Genomic DNA, 17752 nt, shown 5'->3' with positions numbered 1-17752 from the left:
TTAACTGAAATGCCTTATCACTAAACTACCTATGTTTTGGATAGCATACTGTGTCAATGTAGGAAAAATCCTGAAATAATAGGCTTAAAAAAAAAAACATTTAGTTATCCAGGCATTACTAAAAAAAGAAATGTATGAAAATACAGGTCTTAATAAAATAAAACCAAAGTGAACATTCTATTTTTTAATTCAATATGTCTTTGGGCAAAATAAACATTTTATTCTAAGAAATTGTACACCATTGTGTTTTCCTGGATTTACCCTTGGTTTCAGCAGGCTGAAGGTAAATGTTTGCTAAACAGTAGATGTGAAACCCATTTACTTCAAAACATTTATCCTCCACTAATGTATCCAATCAAGTTTAAAAACATAAAGGAAACTTCCATGGCTAATTCTCCAAATTATTTTATCATACAGAAAAAAAAATAAAAAACTTGATTGCCTTTATTTTCATGGTTAAAACTTAAAGTCCGTTAGCATGTATTCAAACCACTCCAAACCTGTGTTGTGTGGTATAACTGAAAATAGATCCTTAACATCAATCGTTTTCATTTCTTGGACGATATTTTTATAGTTTGGAAGGGCACAGAGGTGGATATACCCAATGTTATGGAGTTTTTTAACAAATCTACTGAATTTCTTAGGTTTACTTATGAATTTAATACAGATGAGATACATTATCTTGATGTATGTATAGTGAAGGACATTTTGAATAAAAAATATGTATCAAGAATTTTTAGGAAGGCTTGTTTTTCCAACTCATATTTACATTATAGTAGTAACCATCCACCCCTACAGAAAAAAAAAAACATTATTAAAGGACAAATGGTCAGGGCAGCAAGGATGACTTCAGACTATGTTGATTTCAGAAATGAATTGGAATACGTACACCAACTATTTCTGGAGAGGGGCTACCCTGATACATTAATACATTCTATTAAGGAAGAGGTGATAAAGGGATGGGGTACAAGATTTATTCCTTTACTAAATACTGAATATAATAATGTGAACCAAGGTTCAATATTAGATGACACTGAGACAAACAATGGGATCCATCAAATAGAAAACAACTACACCTTTTTTGGTCATGACATACAATATAGGTACCAATACAATGAAAAAGGCTATTCACAAAACATGGAACATGTTCAGGAGTATGCCCAATAGATTAGAAATATTTGACAAACGTTTGATGTACAGTTTTAAAAGGGGCTCCAATCTCAAAGATATTTATGAGAAGTCTGGAAAAGAGAATGGGGACTAGATGATTAAAAAGGGAACCTTTTGTTGTGGGAGATGCTCACAATGTACATTTGTAGCCAATACGGGGGACCTATTCTTACCAACCATACCATTTAGGCTCAAAGGAAAGGGACAGTATACTTGTTATACTAAAGGAATAGTTTACTTAGCATATTGTATATCATGTTGGGCATATTATGTGGGAAAAACAGAAAGACATCTTCGTCAGAGAATATATGAACATATGTACAAAGTTAATAGAAAAAAGGAAACTAATGCACTTTATAGACATACCACAGTTTGTAAAAATGCAAATTTTAAATTTTGGATTTTGGAGATGCTACCTAAGAACAGTAGAGGGGGTGATTGGTAAAACAAGTTGTGTTTCAGGGAATTAATTTGGCAGTTGTTGGTGGATGCAACCAATCCACCTGGGATGAATGACCACATCTCCCTGTTACCAGCTTTAAAACTCAGAGTAAATAAAATAAAATAAACAAAATACACATACAATGCACAAAGTATACACATATATTTATATAATGTTATATATATATTATGGATTTTTTTAAAAAAATTAAAACAAATGTATTTATTTATTTATTATACACTACTTGTTATACATTATAGATGAAATGTATTTATTTATTTTACTATAGTTATTAGTTAGAATATTGGCTTATATTATAACTATTTAGACCATATTGTTTTATGTTATGGTTTATGTACTGTTTTATGTAATTTTACGTGTATATCTGGTATGTATAGGATGGATTACATGGAAGGTTCTGAGAAAATTCAGCTATGCTTGGCCACTATTAACCTGCACTTGCACTATGACTTTAACTTGTATTTCAATCAAAGCAAATAACTTACGAATGAACCAATTGTATTTTTACACTGATTTTAATTTTGACTATAAATTAGTAAGATGTGTGTAATTATGTTGTTCTGAAGAAGTTTCCGGTTAGGAAATGAAAGTGCTAAACTTTTTGTAATCTTTGTTTTACTGTGTAGATTAAATTTGGTTTGGTTTTGAACAACAAGTGAGTCTGCCTTTATTGGGATCCTGTGCTCAGAGATTTTCACATTTATTGGCTCTTCTTAGGCTCCGTGGTCCATTGGTTTTTTGTTTTAAGTCTACAAAAACACAATGCAACTCCTTCTGACCTTCTCTGTACTTCTCCATCAACACTGTCAGAGGAAACATTGCATCTGTAGTGCTCTTTCCCGGCATGAAACCATACTGCTGATCACAAATCATCACGTCTCTTCTTAACCTAGCTTCCACTACTCTTTCCCATAACGTCATGCTGTGACTGATCAGTTTAATCCCTCTGTAGTTATTACAGCTCTGCACATCACCCTTATTCTTAAAAATTGGTACGAGAACACTTTATCTCCATTCCTCAGGCATCCTCTCACTTTCTAAGATTTCATTAAACAATCTGGTTAAAAACTCCACTGCCATTTCACCTAAACACCTCCATTCTTCCACAGGAATGTCATCTGGGCCAACAGGCTTTCCATTCGTCATCCTCTTCATAGCTATCCTTACTTCCTCCTTGCTAATCCATTGCACTTCATGATTCACCATCCCCACATCATCCAACCTTCTCTCCCTCTCATTCTGTTCATTCATCAACCCCTCAAAGTCCTCTTTGCATCTGCTCAACACACTCTCCTCACTTGTGAGTATGTTTCCTTCATTATCCTTTATCATATTTACCTGCTGCACATCTTTCCTAGATTGGTCCCTCTGTCTAGCCAATCGGTACAGGTCCCCCTCCTTAGTGTCCAACCTTTCATAAAACCCTGCTAGCGACCAGATATATGTTCTCCATACTAATGATAACAGGGCCAGAAATATGCAGGAGTCCTGCTTTGTAGCACACTACCCTGAAGTACTGGGTGCCATAGATGGCACACGTAGGAATTAAGGCAGCACCTGGGAAACAAAAAAGGCTCTACTTTAACAGAAAGGGCTTCCACTTTGTTAACTGCCAAGATGTGTGTAATGCCTGGGGAATCATCTTGAAAGTCTGTATTGGCAACCCAGGCAGTTACTATGACTCACATAACTTGTATACCTCCCAACTGTATCAGATGTTCACTAGGGGGGATATCTCACAAGGTAATTTACTAGGGGATGCAGGTTATGTACTAGAACCATGGCTAATGACACCCATCAGAAATGCACACCCTCCTGCTGAAGAACACCATAATGAGGCACACATTCAAACCAGAAATATCACAGACTGTGTGTTTGAGCTGTTGAAGTCACTTTTCTGGTGCCTAGATACAGCTGGGGGAGCCCACCAGTACAATCCATAGATGTGTACTGAAATATTCACAGTATGTGCCATGATACACAATGTCATCCTGAGAAAACAACTTCAGCAGGATCAACAAGGGGGGAAGAAGCACACATCCCACCACCAGTGCCAAGGTCACCACAGCCACATGCAGGTGAGGAGTCAGAGGGGGAAGCGGCAGCTGCTGTAGGTGTAGGCAGATATAGGTGTGCACAATATGCCCTCATATTGGCTAAAAGACAATGCATTGCCCACTCACTCACCACCTAAAGGGTTAAAACCTTCCTCCTATGCACACACATATAGTAACATTGATGCCAGGCAACTCTTACAACCTTTACCTACTCATGTATTGGCTATGTACTGCTTGCATCCGTCAGCCCTGAATTAAAACTGTTGCAAATGCTGGATTTACAAGGAAATTCCTGAGCCTGGAGTGTACTGGGTGATAATATGAATCCTTACATGTTGTTACTTGGTAGTGTAAGCAAGTAAAAGGTGGGATATTTGTACAGAAATTACCTTAACATGTGACTTATATGTATGTATTATTAAGCAGTAGGCCTCAGGCATCAAAGATTCATACAGTCATACCCCTCAAAATTAATGATGGTCACTGTATGCCCTGATTTTAGCATCATATGTTTGTACTGAAAAATAATTAAAGAGAGAATTTAGAAAGTAGTGATACACATTTCAGTTTCAGTGTTCACAACCCTCACAGGATCATTAACAATAAAGATGGAAAAAGTCTGATGCTATCAACTGTCTAAATTTCTAAGACCAATATAAGTCAAAGGTACAATTACCAATTCAACATCACAAATGCAGATATACTTAGCACTAAGTCAGCTATGCACCCTGAGCATCAGACACAAAGATTATGTATCCATGAATCCAAAAGATACAAAACAGGGATATGGCACAGTTATCATCACTTGCATAGGGTGTTGTGTTGGGGGCAGGAAGCCTAGGCTGAAACAAATGGTCAATGAGTGTGTGTGAGTAAGAAAGAGAAGCAGGCAGACAACAGGATAAAGCAACAAATAGCCAGTGAGACAAAATGAGTTTTAAGCTTCATGGCTGAACCATGTAACTGTTGTGTGTGTGTCTGCATGGGTCCTCCAGGTGAAATTGGTGTGTGAGTGTCTGCATGAACATAGCCAAGCTGTGTGCTAGCTCTATGTCTTAGTATGTTGGATAGGTGTGAGCCATGCATGGTAGAGGTGGCAGTTCATCTTTGTCGTACCCAACCAGGAAAACTAGCTATGTCAGGAGTTGCACTAGCATGTCCACTCCCACAGTCTGATGCACTGCTGCTACCTCAATGTGACTGATTATCTCCCCTCACAAGGACACCCAGAATTGCGACCCCATGACCTGCCACATCTGGGTATGGACAGCTCAACCAAAGATGGAGCATTGGAAGTACTGCCACTATGGGAGTGTGATCTGGCATGGCCATGATGGCTAACAGCAGATGATGTGTCTGAATTACTCCCACAAGGATGATGTCCCCCTCCAAGCAGATATTCCATCACAGACAACACTTGTTCCAATGTGTCATTCATCTGATCCATTGAATCAGCAACGTGGTGGAGGCAGTCACAAGTGTCAGCATGTACCACATCTATGACCCTCAGCATTTCTCTGGAGGATGCATGGAGAAGTGCCTGTGCCTCCATGATGGCCCTAAACATATGCTGAGTGGCATGGGAAGAGACACCTGGATCAGGTGGAAGATGGCAGCAGGCCACCTCTGAGCACCCATAACAATCCTCTATCATGGCACCTCACCCACACTTTGACTACAGCTAGAGTCAACAGGCACTGAAGCCATGGTAACCACACTTCCCTGATTGATTTTCCCACCCTCCACTTGTCCAAAATCTGAGGACTCACTGGAATGAATAGGCGTAGGCCTACTTGCTGTGTCCGATGGAATTTCAGGGGATGGCTGCATGTTGTCCTCAGTGTCTGATTGGCCACCATCATCATCAGAGGCTGCTGATATTCTGACATCAGGCAGTAGATGTCCAACAGTTACACTATCAGGATCACCTGTGATAATAAGCAATAAACACAGGAACAATTAATACCTACATACTATAGTCCAATATATGCTAACAACATATCAGTGGTACCACAGTACAGCAATACATACAACAGTCCTGAGATCAACATCACACACTAAAATATTTCTTTGAATTGCTCATCAGTACTGACATAAAATGTTTGGCTTTCCATGTGCAGATGATTGTAGGCTTCTTATGCCTGATGATCCTGGAAGAAGTTAAACAAAAGATAAGGACAACATCATCACAATTAACAGTAACATAAGGGATAATACTTTTCCCCTTTATGTGTCCATTAACTATACTTTCAACAAGAACTTGGATGACAAGTCCAACCTAAGACCATGTGTTGTTGTTGTTTGTCTTTCGGCTTTTCCCGGTAAGGGGTCGCCACAGCTGAACTCCAGTCAGCTAATGATTGGCAGTAGATTTTTATGAAACGCCAAGGTGCCAGCTCAACACCCAACCTTCAACGAAGGCACGCCCATTTACGCATGCATGTACCATCTGTAATCAATCAAAATATGTTGTTAACTGTAGCAATCTTCATCCCCACCAAAAAAAAATTCTTGTGAAACAGAACTAACATATTGATTTCAATTTTTAGTATACAACAGTATTTAATAACTGAGATACAAAAGCCTACCTGGAAGCTCCTCCTGAGACATTTTTGCTGTCCCTGAAACAGTAGCACCAATGTCAAGGACATGCTCTTCTGCCCTTTCCTGGGAGTTTTCTGGATCCCTGAAGTGGACAGTAACTCTTCATTTACTATTAGTGGTAGCTCTGTAGCAGGCCACCCCCCGTACCCATCCAAATCCAATCATGGACCACTGCAGCTGCTCTCCTATGGGGCACATGATCATTTTCTCTGCTGTAGCTGCCTACTGAATTAACATCTGCAACTATCTGCTGCCAAATTTGCAATATGTCTGACATATCTCCACACACATCCTCAAGCAGGAAGGCATCATGTCACCTAAAAGCTTCCACAATTACCTGATTTGGTTTTCAGGGACTGAGATGCCTGGGAGCCATAGTCCTAGGTGTCCTAAAAGATGACAGAAGGATAATGCACATAAGTATCACACAACTACAAAATAACTGTTCTCAGATAAAACAGAAAAGGTAGCATTTCAATATTACCCACTGGAAGAACATAAAAAAGTCTAGAGATTTGAAATATGAACAACAGGCTGGATGCAAAAGAAGGAGAATAACAATAGCAAGATATCCTTGTTTGTGCCATAACAGAAATGCAGATTTGCTCCCCCACCCAGAAAAAAACAGGAAATTACACATTTTGCTAACAAATTGAAATGCTAAAGGTGCTATCAAATGAACTGCCCTTAAGCATGTCTACAGATTTAATACAGAACATTCCACGTTGAGGTATTGCCAATCATATATACCTGTGAAATGCCCTGACAAATCAGCCCATGCCATTAGTACACTTCTAACTAATGCATACAGATAAATGTATAGCCTTTGCTAATCAAAATCAATATATATATATAAATATATATATATTTATTTATTTCAGTTTGATTACCGGGGAAGTCTACTGGGCCAGTGGTGTGCCCATTTTCAGTGGAGGCCCGGGGAGAAAAGCTCCAATAAGCAATATGGTTACAAAGGTTACATAATGCAATGGTAAGTGCATACATATATGGATACACAGGTTACATAATGCAATGGTAAATACATATATGAAATCAGGTACAGGTGGATAAATTGACATTGAAATGCAATTTTGACATAGGTAGCACAGTTTGTAGGCATTTACATTCAGGGTAGTAAGTTTAGACTGACTGGACAATAAGCATCAGTGAATTACTTGATATTTACAATATATACAATACTTGGAGTCAAGAGAGAGAAGATGCTTAGTCTGAATATGTTAGCTTAGGTTTAATTATCTCTATATATATATATATATATATATATATATATATATATTTATATATATGGGTCTACTACCGTAGATATATATATATATATATATATATATATATATATATATATATATATATATATATATATATATATATGGGTCCACTACCGTACATCGAAATTACACTATTTTGAAATATGATAGTAATGTCCCACTAACGCGAAAGTGCACTTCAACGAAAGTGCACTTTTGCGAAAGTCACTAGAACAAACAAAGGGTTAGGGCTTGGGTAACGGATAGTGGATAGCTAGTAGGGCTATCCACTATCCTTAACTCAAGCTGTAACCCTAAGGTCCATGACTGCTGCACCACAGTGCAGGAAATTGTACTGTACTGTGGTGTGGTAGTCACGGACCTTAGGATTAGGGCTTGGGTTAAGGATAGTGGACAGCCCTACTAGCTATCCACTGTCCTTAACCCAAGCTATAACCCTATGGTCAGTCACTAGCGCACCACAGTGCAGGAAATGCCCCATTCGACTTAGTGACTTTCGCAAAAGTGCACTTTCGCGTTAGTGGGACACTACTATCATATTTCGAAATAGTGTAATTTCGATCTATATATATATATATATATATATATATATATATATATATATATATATATATATATGTATATATATATATATATGGGTTCCCTTCAGAATATTGAAGGTTTAAAACTTTAAATTTCATATGGTCGAGACCATATGATCGACCTTTTATAAACTTTGAAATTCTGAACAGAGATCTTCATACAGTGCGGAATGGGAGATTTACCTTGTTGTACTGCGATCTCAGAGTTGGTATATTAAGTAGTGGGGGTGCAGGGGGGGGTTGCCTCCCTACGAAAATGTTGGGGAACCTGGTTTTGTTTTTGTATTTATTTTAGAATTTCAAAGTTTTGAAACTTCAGTCATATGGTCTCGACCATATGATGTTCAAAGTTTTAAACTTTCAGTATTCTGAAGTTAATCTATATATATATATATATATATATATATATATATATATATATATATATATATATATATATATATATATATATATAAATAAATATGTATATATATATATATATATATATATATATATATATATATATATATATATATAAAATATATATATATATATATATATAAACGGATTCCTATTAAAAGAATGAAAGTTCACTACTTCGAACTTGTAATAGGAAGCCTCACTTCTGCGAAAGTTCACTTTAACGAAAGTGAACTTTTGCATAAGTGCACTTTACTGAAAACACCGTAGCACACTCGAGGACATAAAAAACAAGCTATATCCTCCACTATGGTGCGATAGTCACAGAGCTTAGGGTTAGGGCACAGGTTAGGGTAAGGGGATAGTAAAGCTATTCCCTTATCCTAACCCATGCCCTAACCCTAAGGTTCGTGACTATTGCACCATAGTGGAGGACATTGCTATGTCCTTCACTGCACTGCAGTCGTCACGGACCTTAGGGTTAGGGCATGGGTCATGGTAAGGGGATAGCCCATACTGTGACCGTGCCCAAACCCTAAGGTCCGTGAGTACTGCACTGAAGTTCTGTACAAAACCCGTTCATTGTACTGAACTTCGCGTAAGTACACTTTCAATTAAGTGCACTTTCGCTGCAGTGAGCATTCCATGCACTATTTCAAATTAGTGAAAATTTGATCAAGTGTATGGAACCCATATAAAACTATTAAACAGATTTTTCTCAATCAAATTTCAGCATATGCAGTATATAGCTGACAAAATGCAAGCATACCTTCAAAGGTTCAGTAATATTCTGTACAGATATTGTATACCCCAAAATAATAGCCTCTTTTCTCTGTTCTCCACATAAACAAGTCTCCTCACCTTAATAGGTTCATAGGTTCATACTAGGCTATCTGCCCTAGGGCATTTATAAGCCTAGCCAGAGTGCGTTTGGCTTTCGCCACCCATTTTAAATTAATTTTGCTATGCCTTTTTTTGAGGTTAGTATACTGTGCCTCTGTCTAACAGTGACACCGAAGTGATAGCCGGGGTAAACCTATGATCTCCCATCCACTCATCAAGATTCCTGTTGAAGAGAGTCAATGTGGGACTCTGCCTAACCTGGACTGGGATTTTATTCCAGAGTGAAGGGAGCCTCTGGGTTATGAATCTGTCCCTCCAGCATGTCCTATTTATTTCAGTGCTGAGGTTCAAGTCTCTCGAGCGCGTAGCTCGATGGGATTTGGATTTTCTGAGGTGCAGCATGTCCATTAATTCCGGGTTGGACATGGCTTTATACCTCAGGCACAGATCACCTCTGAGCAGGCGGTATGCCACTGAGTAGAGCTGGAGTTTCTTTAACCGGGCAGCATATGGCATCTGTTTGAGCCCTTTGATCCTCTTGGTGAGGTACTTTTGAGGTCTTTCCAGTTGCTGCAGGTGTCTGGTAAGGTACATCCCAAAAGGGGCATTGTACTCAATTATGGGCCTGATGAGGGATGAGTAAATAGGTACGATGACCTCCCCTGATCTAGATGTGAATCCCTTCATGATTAAGTGGGCTATATAAAATGTTTTTCTAACCACTTTGGCCACGTGGTTGTCAAATGAGAGATTGCTATCAACTTGGGTCCCCAGGTCCCTAATGACTTCTTCTGTACTTAATGGATTACCACCTATGTGGTAATTTGTGGGCACTTTGTTTTTGCCAAAGGGGATGACTATACACTTTTTGGCGTTTAGCTTGAGGCCATGGCTCTGGCACCAGTTGTCTGTTTCTATGAGGCCCTTTTGGAGGATGCTTGTGTCGGCTGGAGAGTTGATTATGGCACCCAGTTTGCAGTCATCTGCAAACTTGGTCAGCCACAGTCCTTCCGTGTTGGCCTGTACCGCAGAGAAATATATACCGAACAAGAGCGGTCCCAGGACTGAGCCTTGTGGGATGCCACTTGTAACTGGTTTGGAGTCTGACATGGCTCCAGCAATTCTAACCATGTGGGTTCTGTCCTTGAGCCAGTTTGCAACCCATCTAGTGACATAGGGGTTTATATTTAAGCTGGTGAGCTTATCTATAATGCCCGAGTGGGGTATTGTATCGAAGGCTTTTGCGAGGTCCAGGTAGGCTGTGTGGACCACCTTCCCCTCGTCAATGGCCTTGGTGACTGTTTCAAAGAAATCGACCAGGTTTAAGAGGCAGGATCTGCCCTTAACAAAGCCAAACTGGGTAGGATCCAGTGTCTGTAGGTCCCCAATATCTTTATTTATGAGGTCCATGATGATCCTTTCCATAGCTTTGCAGACCAAGCTCGTCAGGCTTATGGGGTGATAGTTTCCATGATTCATTGAGGCACCACCTTTGTGGAGAGGGACCACTGTTGCTGTATGCCACTCTTTGGGTACATATCCTGTAGTAAGGCTAATATTGAACAGTAGATTTATGTTTGGGTTTAGCTCTTCTTGGAGTTCATGTAGGACGCAGCCCGGGACACCATCTGGTCCCATTGATGCTGTGTTTTTTGCTTTGGAGAGGGCGGCTCTTACCTGAGCATCTGAGATGTCAGGGGGGGCAGTACTCTGTTGGGATAGATATTTGCCCTTTTGGTGGGGAGAGGGGGGAGAAGTTTGCACTTAACCTGTCAGCTAGGATGTTGGCAATGTGTGGGCTCGGTGTATTTTTTGTCATTTTGGACTAATTCTGAGCATATCTGGGAAATCCCACCCAGGTTCCTAACATAACTAAAGAAAGCCTTGTGATTATCTTTAGTGTCCTGTGCAATTTTTCTCTCGAAGCTGGCCTTAGACGATTTTATGAGTGCCCGTAGTTTTTTGCTAATACTGATCAGAGATGCCTTCCCTTTTTGGGATTTTGCTCTGTCATGTAGTAGCTTCCTCCTTCTATTGTATAGTTTGTTTATGGCTGGGGTCCACCAGACAGGACGTCTGCCTTTGGAGGATTGGGTCTTGGTTTTATTTGGGATTGCATGATCCATGCATTCCTGAAGGTGTTCATAGAATGCATTTGTAAAGGATTATGTGGTCTGGGCTGTATTTTCCACACGCCCGGGGGCTTTGAAGGATTTCGTCTTGGTTTTGAGGCATGTGAAATTTGCTTTAGAGAAGTTTTTCACTGTGGTTTTCTGGGCAGGGGTGGGGTCAGGATGTGAATATCCAGTGAGATTAGTTTATGGTCTGATCTTACCAGTGAGGGATACACTTCTGGTCTGGAGCATAGTGTCCCCATGTTGGTGATGATCAGGTCCAGTATGTTTTCCCCTCTTGTGGGAGTGGTAACAAGTTGTTCCATAGCATTTGAGTTTATAAATTCTAGGAACCTTTGGGCTAGGGTGTTGGAGCTAGAGTAATGCTCCCAGTCTATGTTTGGGTAGTTGAAGTCGCCCAATATAATGGTGTTTGGAGAGACCTTCATATTTTCCAGTATTCTCAGGAAGGCCAAGTGTGGTTCCTGTGTTTGGGAGGGTGGTCTGTAGCAGGCTATAAACTGGAAGGCAGTTTTACCCACAGTTAGTTGCACATGGATAGTCTCTGATGCTTCGTGCTGTGCCACCAACCTGGAGGTGTGGGTATCTTTGACGAATATTGATACTCCCCCTCCTTTTGTGGTTTGGTCCAAGTTTTGGGGCCGAAAACCATGGTATGAGGTATAACCTGGTAGTGCTGGGGTGCTCTCGGGAGCCTTGAACCAGGTTTCTGTTACTGCACAGATATCGATGTTCTCCATGCTAAGGAGAGTTTCGAGTGCGTGCAACTTGAGGTTTAGACTTCTGGCATTGAGTAGCATTACTCTTAGTTTCTTATCCCTTGTGATACCTATGGAGGTGGGTTTGTCTTTTGAGCCTTGCCTAAAAAAGGCACTATGGGGGTAGCAAGAGCCTTTGCCAATATCTGAAAGCTCAGGGGTGACAGGTGCAAGCCGTCCCTAGCGAAGCATCGTGGCTTGTCGAGCATGTCATCCCAGGCTGACAGGCATTGGATCCCCTTTGAATGACACCAACACTTAAGCCAATTGTTGAAATTGATCATCTTGTCTTCATATTGTGGCATCATTCTTGGTGAGGGTAAGATGCTACTCAAGGTCAGGGTCATACCAGCCTGGGCTACATGCTCAGAGAGCTCCTCTATGTCTCTTTTCATGTAGTCCAGGGAGGTATGTCTCAGGTCATTCACACCAGCATGGACAATGACTGAGTCATATTTGTACTTGCCTTGGAGTGACCTGGGTGCTTGTGTTATGTGGCAGATCCTAGCGCCGACAGGCAGCTCACCGTGACCTTCTCCTTGTTCAGCCTGGTGAGCGGGACGTCAATGTGCCTGACGATAGAGTCACCTATTACAAGTGTATCAGGTGTGTTGTTTAGCCTTAAGGGCTGTGACTGTTCGGCACACTGGCTTTGTGAGCTATGTGTTGCACGTGTTTTGTTTTGGGGTAGCGGTTGCTTGGGTGTCTGCTTTGGAGGTCTCTGCTGCTTAGGCAGATTTTTATTTAGAGCCTCTGAGTATGTTTTTGTGTGTTTATGTGTTTGGTTTGTTGTCGTGGTAGGTCTATGTGAGACTGGAATTGTAGTGAGTGTGGTTTCCTTCTCGTCCTGACTGGTTACGCCAGTACTGAGTTGAGAGAGCTTAGCCTCCAGTTTGGCTATATTTATTATTTATTTTATTTATTGCAGTTGGTTTACCAGGATAGTCCATTGGGCCTCGAAGAACCCGTTTTCAATGGAGTCCTGGGAGAAAAACCAGAACAGAAATATATCTACATTAACATTGACAATAGTTTCTAGGTACATCATTGTAAAAGAGAATAAGCAAAATATAAATGTTTGTTAAAATTGATAGTAACAGCCTTGATACATGCTATAGAAGCAACAAACACAAACAAAGCAGATTAATGAGCAAACATAGAAGATGGTAAGAAAGGGCATATGGTAGAGTTGGTTATATAGTAGAGTATGATTATGAGGGGTGGGTGCATCTCTCACATGTGTTAGAATTTGTTGGGAGGAGGAGAGGGTTGTCTGTGTACATGAGGTAGTTGTAACATTGCCTCAAGATTCCCAGATTCACCAGCTGGACCAGAGAGGAGACTGACAACTGACCTTTGGACATGCTAGAATAGTATTGGGAATTCCTTTTTGCAGAATGTCCAGATTTTTGCTTCATATTTTTTGGTACACTTCTCATAAAATTGTGGTTTTCTGGCAAATTATTGGCTAGTCATGAAAGATTGAAGTCAGAAAATAATTGCATATATTTGAGTTTCAGACTTCATACCCATCAGAAAATTCATGCAAACTTAAAACCTATCAATGTTTAAGTTTGTAAGACCAATATTTAAAAAAATGTTCATATTTTGGGCCTTTGTACCTTGGTTATTTATGGTTTTGTCCAGATTTCTTCCTCTAAGAGGTTGAGAGGTATGGACTGCATGTCTCAGATTACTGGTCAGATAAGAGAAGAATGAGTAACAAACACAGAGAGGTAAGACAGAGCTGCATATTTGCAAGCGATACTCATAACTGGTTGTGTGATTACTCAGTGCAGTACATCCAAAATGAATACATGTACAAATAACTGCACACACATTTTCACTCATACTTTCAGAGGCCCTCCCAAACAATCCCAATACTAATCTCCTACTACACATAGCTCCCACTACAAACACTTTCTCTCCCTCATCCTTAAACACAACCTCTCCTTCTAGCAGTGTATTACTTCTAGTTTTGTGTCCCCTATGTATTTCTAACCCCCTTTCTCTTCTCTCTTTTTTTCAGATGTAAGCTACCTATAGCTTCAACCCCACAGACCTACCCTGTCCAGACCTACCTGATATACAGTCCTTGTGGTTGTGCTTCGCAACTATATTGTATGATTTAAAGTTTGTAAAACTGGGTTGTGTTTTAGTAATATATTGCACTGCTCTCCCACTGCTGGCTGCAGCTTGCACATCACCATTTTCACTCCCTATCTATATCTTGTCTGGCATACTTGTCCTGTCCCCCCACCACCACCATTTGCCCTCTCCAGCCAATTTCACTCTAAAGTGTCTGTCCTGCAGCTCTCACCTCTTATAACCTGATTGTTCATGCTTCTAGGCTAACCTTCCTTCCTTCTCTACCTCCTTTTACTGTTTCCCTCCTCTAGTATATCTCTGTATCCCTTTCCTAATCTATCCTTTTTGCCCAACATAGTCTCCGTACTCTGCTGGTACTTTCTCCCTTCTACTAAGGGACCCATAATACATCTCTTCAGCCTTTCTCCCTTCTCCTTCTGCTTCTCTCTGCTCACTTTGTGGCATACTTACTGCTTCTCTGATTTTTTCTTTCTTTCTTTCTGTCTTGGTCATTCTCCAGTCTCTCAGGGTCTAGCCCGGCTCTGTTTGCCCTCGCCTACGCTCGGGCCCACTCTGGTCCCCTACTCTAGCCCCATTGCCACCCACCCCCATACCTTTTACATTTATAGCTAACCATCTCTACATACACACCCTTCCCCCTCACCTACTGCACTTCAACCTGTCACATCCTCTTTCCCATTCCAAAATTCCTCCCCAACAATTACCTTACTCTTTTACTCCACCTCTCCTTCCTCCAAATCTAATTACCCAAACACTCCTCTACTATTGCCTCAAGTAATAGTACACCTCCACCTCTGCTTCTTTATTACTTCCTTAAGTAATATTTCACCTTAAACACTATATTACATCTGCCTACAGTCCAAGCATAGTGCACTATCTACTCCTACCTATACCACTCCTTTATATCCTCACAATATCCACATCCTACCATAGCCCCCACCTTACTTATACCCCAGTCCCACCCTTCCACTCTCTCTCAAGCTCTACAATCTAAACCCATCCCCTTCCCAATAGCACCCTCCCTTTTCTCACAACATGTTATACATCTCCTCAAACATAAACTCCTTCCTCCTCCCAATAACTTCCTAAAATCCAAAATAAAATCCTTTGAACCTAACCCTCTTAAGTTTATTCTCACTTCCTGTATACTCACCCTACTTCTTGCAGGTGATATACATCCAAATCCTGGTCCTTTCACTAACTCTTCTCCCACTGTCACTCCCTTAACTTCTTCCTCTACCCACTTCTCCTCACCATCACAAACCACCTCATCTACCAGACACCTCAAACTCTTTGCATTCAATATACGCAGTACACTAAACAAAGTCCCTAATTTTGTATTTATTTTATTTTTATTTTTATTTTACATTTCTTGACAGGGCTAATTTAACTGGATAAATATCCATTTTCAGTAGAGGCCCGGGGAGATAAGCTCCTTGAAAAAAAAAACAAAAAAAAATTCATATTTACAATGCACATTACAGGTTAACACATAATTATCAAAGAGGGCAGAATTCATAACAGTGCAGAATGCAGATACAATACAGGTATAGGTAATTTACACTCCTGGATAGTCCTACACACTACAGATATCCTCTGCATCTCCGAAACATGGCTTAAACCCCACATACCAAACAAAGAAATCCTATCCCCCTGGCTACAATCTTTTCCGCCAAGACAGACCAATTAAAAAAGGTGTGGGTGGAAAGGTGGGGTGGCTATACTTTACTCAGAACATTTCTCAGTCCATCCCCTACCCTACTCTCCCTGCAGCTTTCACCTTGCTGAGATTCTTATATCCGACTGTAACCTAAACAGGCACAAAAAATAGCCATTGCTGTGATATATATACCTCCCAGCAATAATGTCCCAATACTTGAACATTTTCTTGCCTGGATCTCTCAAACCATTTCCTATGAAACATTTATTATAAGCGATGTTAACATCGACTGCCCCAGTGTTGCCATTAACCTATACGGCTTCTCTCAACTCATGACCTTCCCACTCACTCTAATCAGCAATCCAATACTAGCTCCACTCTTGACTGGAAACTTACCTCTCACCCCAACCACTATCATAACACTTCTATTCTCCCTGATACTCTAAGTAATCATCACCCAATCTTCATCCAACGTCTTCTGTCTCAACCTCCTAAACTTCACAAATATAGGGATTGTCAAAATATATCTAATTTTAACCCTGATCTCTTTAACCAAATACTCTCATCTACAAATTGGCCTTTTCTATTCAAGCTCCCACTCAAAGAAACTGTCCTTAAATTCAATAACATCTTCCTTAACACCCTCACCTCTCTGGCCCCTATTAGAAAGGTTTGGGTTAAATCATGCAAAAGAGAGACAATGCATGGAAAATCTGGAATAAACTCAAAACCACTTTAAGTCTTCAAAACTATAGGGAACTATGAAACATCGCAAAAAACTGTCACCCTTGACAAAAAATACTTTTATCTTGACCCACAAAAACGTCCCCCCTCAAACCCCAAAAAATTCTGGAGTACTGTCAACAAACTCTTACACCCAGTGAACCCAGCCCCTCCTAACCCATCCCAAACAGCTCTCCACTAGAAACTGCCACTCTTCTGAACTCCTTCATTAACTCCATACAAAACCTAATTAAACCAAACACAGATACCTGCCTTGATACTCCTCACCCCCCACAAAACTCCTTTCTCTATCAAGCCTGTCCCCACCTCCATCATCCGATCTCTACTTTACAAACTAAACCCTGCTCCTCCTCTGTTGATGACCTGCCTCCTCTGTACCTTAAACTCACTGCCCTTTCTATCACCTATCCAGTCTCCATACTTATCAATACGTCAATTCAAGAAAATTCCTGTATTATACCCTTACATCAAGGAGGCAACGCCACTGACCCCTCCAATTTCAGGCCTATCGCTATTATATCCCCTCTTTCTACGATTCTGGAAAAGTGTGTACACAAGTAGTTCATCTCATACCTCATTCAGTAAAATCTCCTTACCCCAACACAAAACTGTTTCCGAACACATCATAACACAACTACAGCATTAATATCCTTCACTCACTCTATCACTACATCTTTTAATAGTAACAGACTAGTATCTTGCCTCCTCCTTGACCTCTCTAAAGCTTTTGACACTGTGTCCCACAACCTCCTTCTCTCCTACTTCTGCTCTATCCTGGTTCTATTCATACATATCAAATAGAGCTCAATCGGTCAAATGGCTCTCTGCAACTTCAACTTTCCTCCCTGTCCAAACTGGTGTGCCCCAAGGCTCCATCCTGGGCCCACTACTATTTAACATTTTACTAATAATCTCTACTAATCCTGCCCCCTCATCACACTTG

This window comes from Protopterus annectens, chromosome 8.part0, assembly GCF_019279795.1.
Source record: "Protopterus annectens isolate FY-2018-M chromosome 8.part0, PAN1.0, whole genome shotgun sequence".
Taxonomy (NCBI): domain Eukaryota; kingdom Metazoa; phylum Chordata; order Ceratodontiformes; family Protopteridae; genus Protopterus; species Protopterus annectens.
This window is presented reverse-complemented; position numbering follows the sequence as displayed.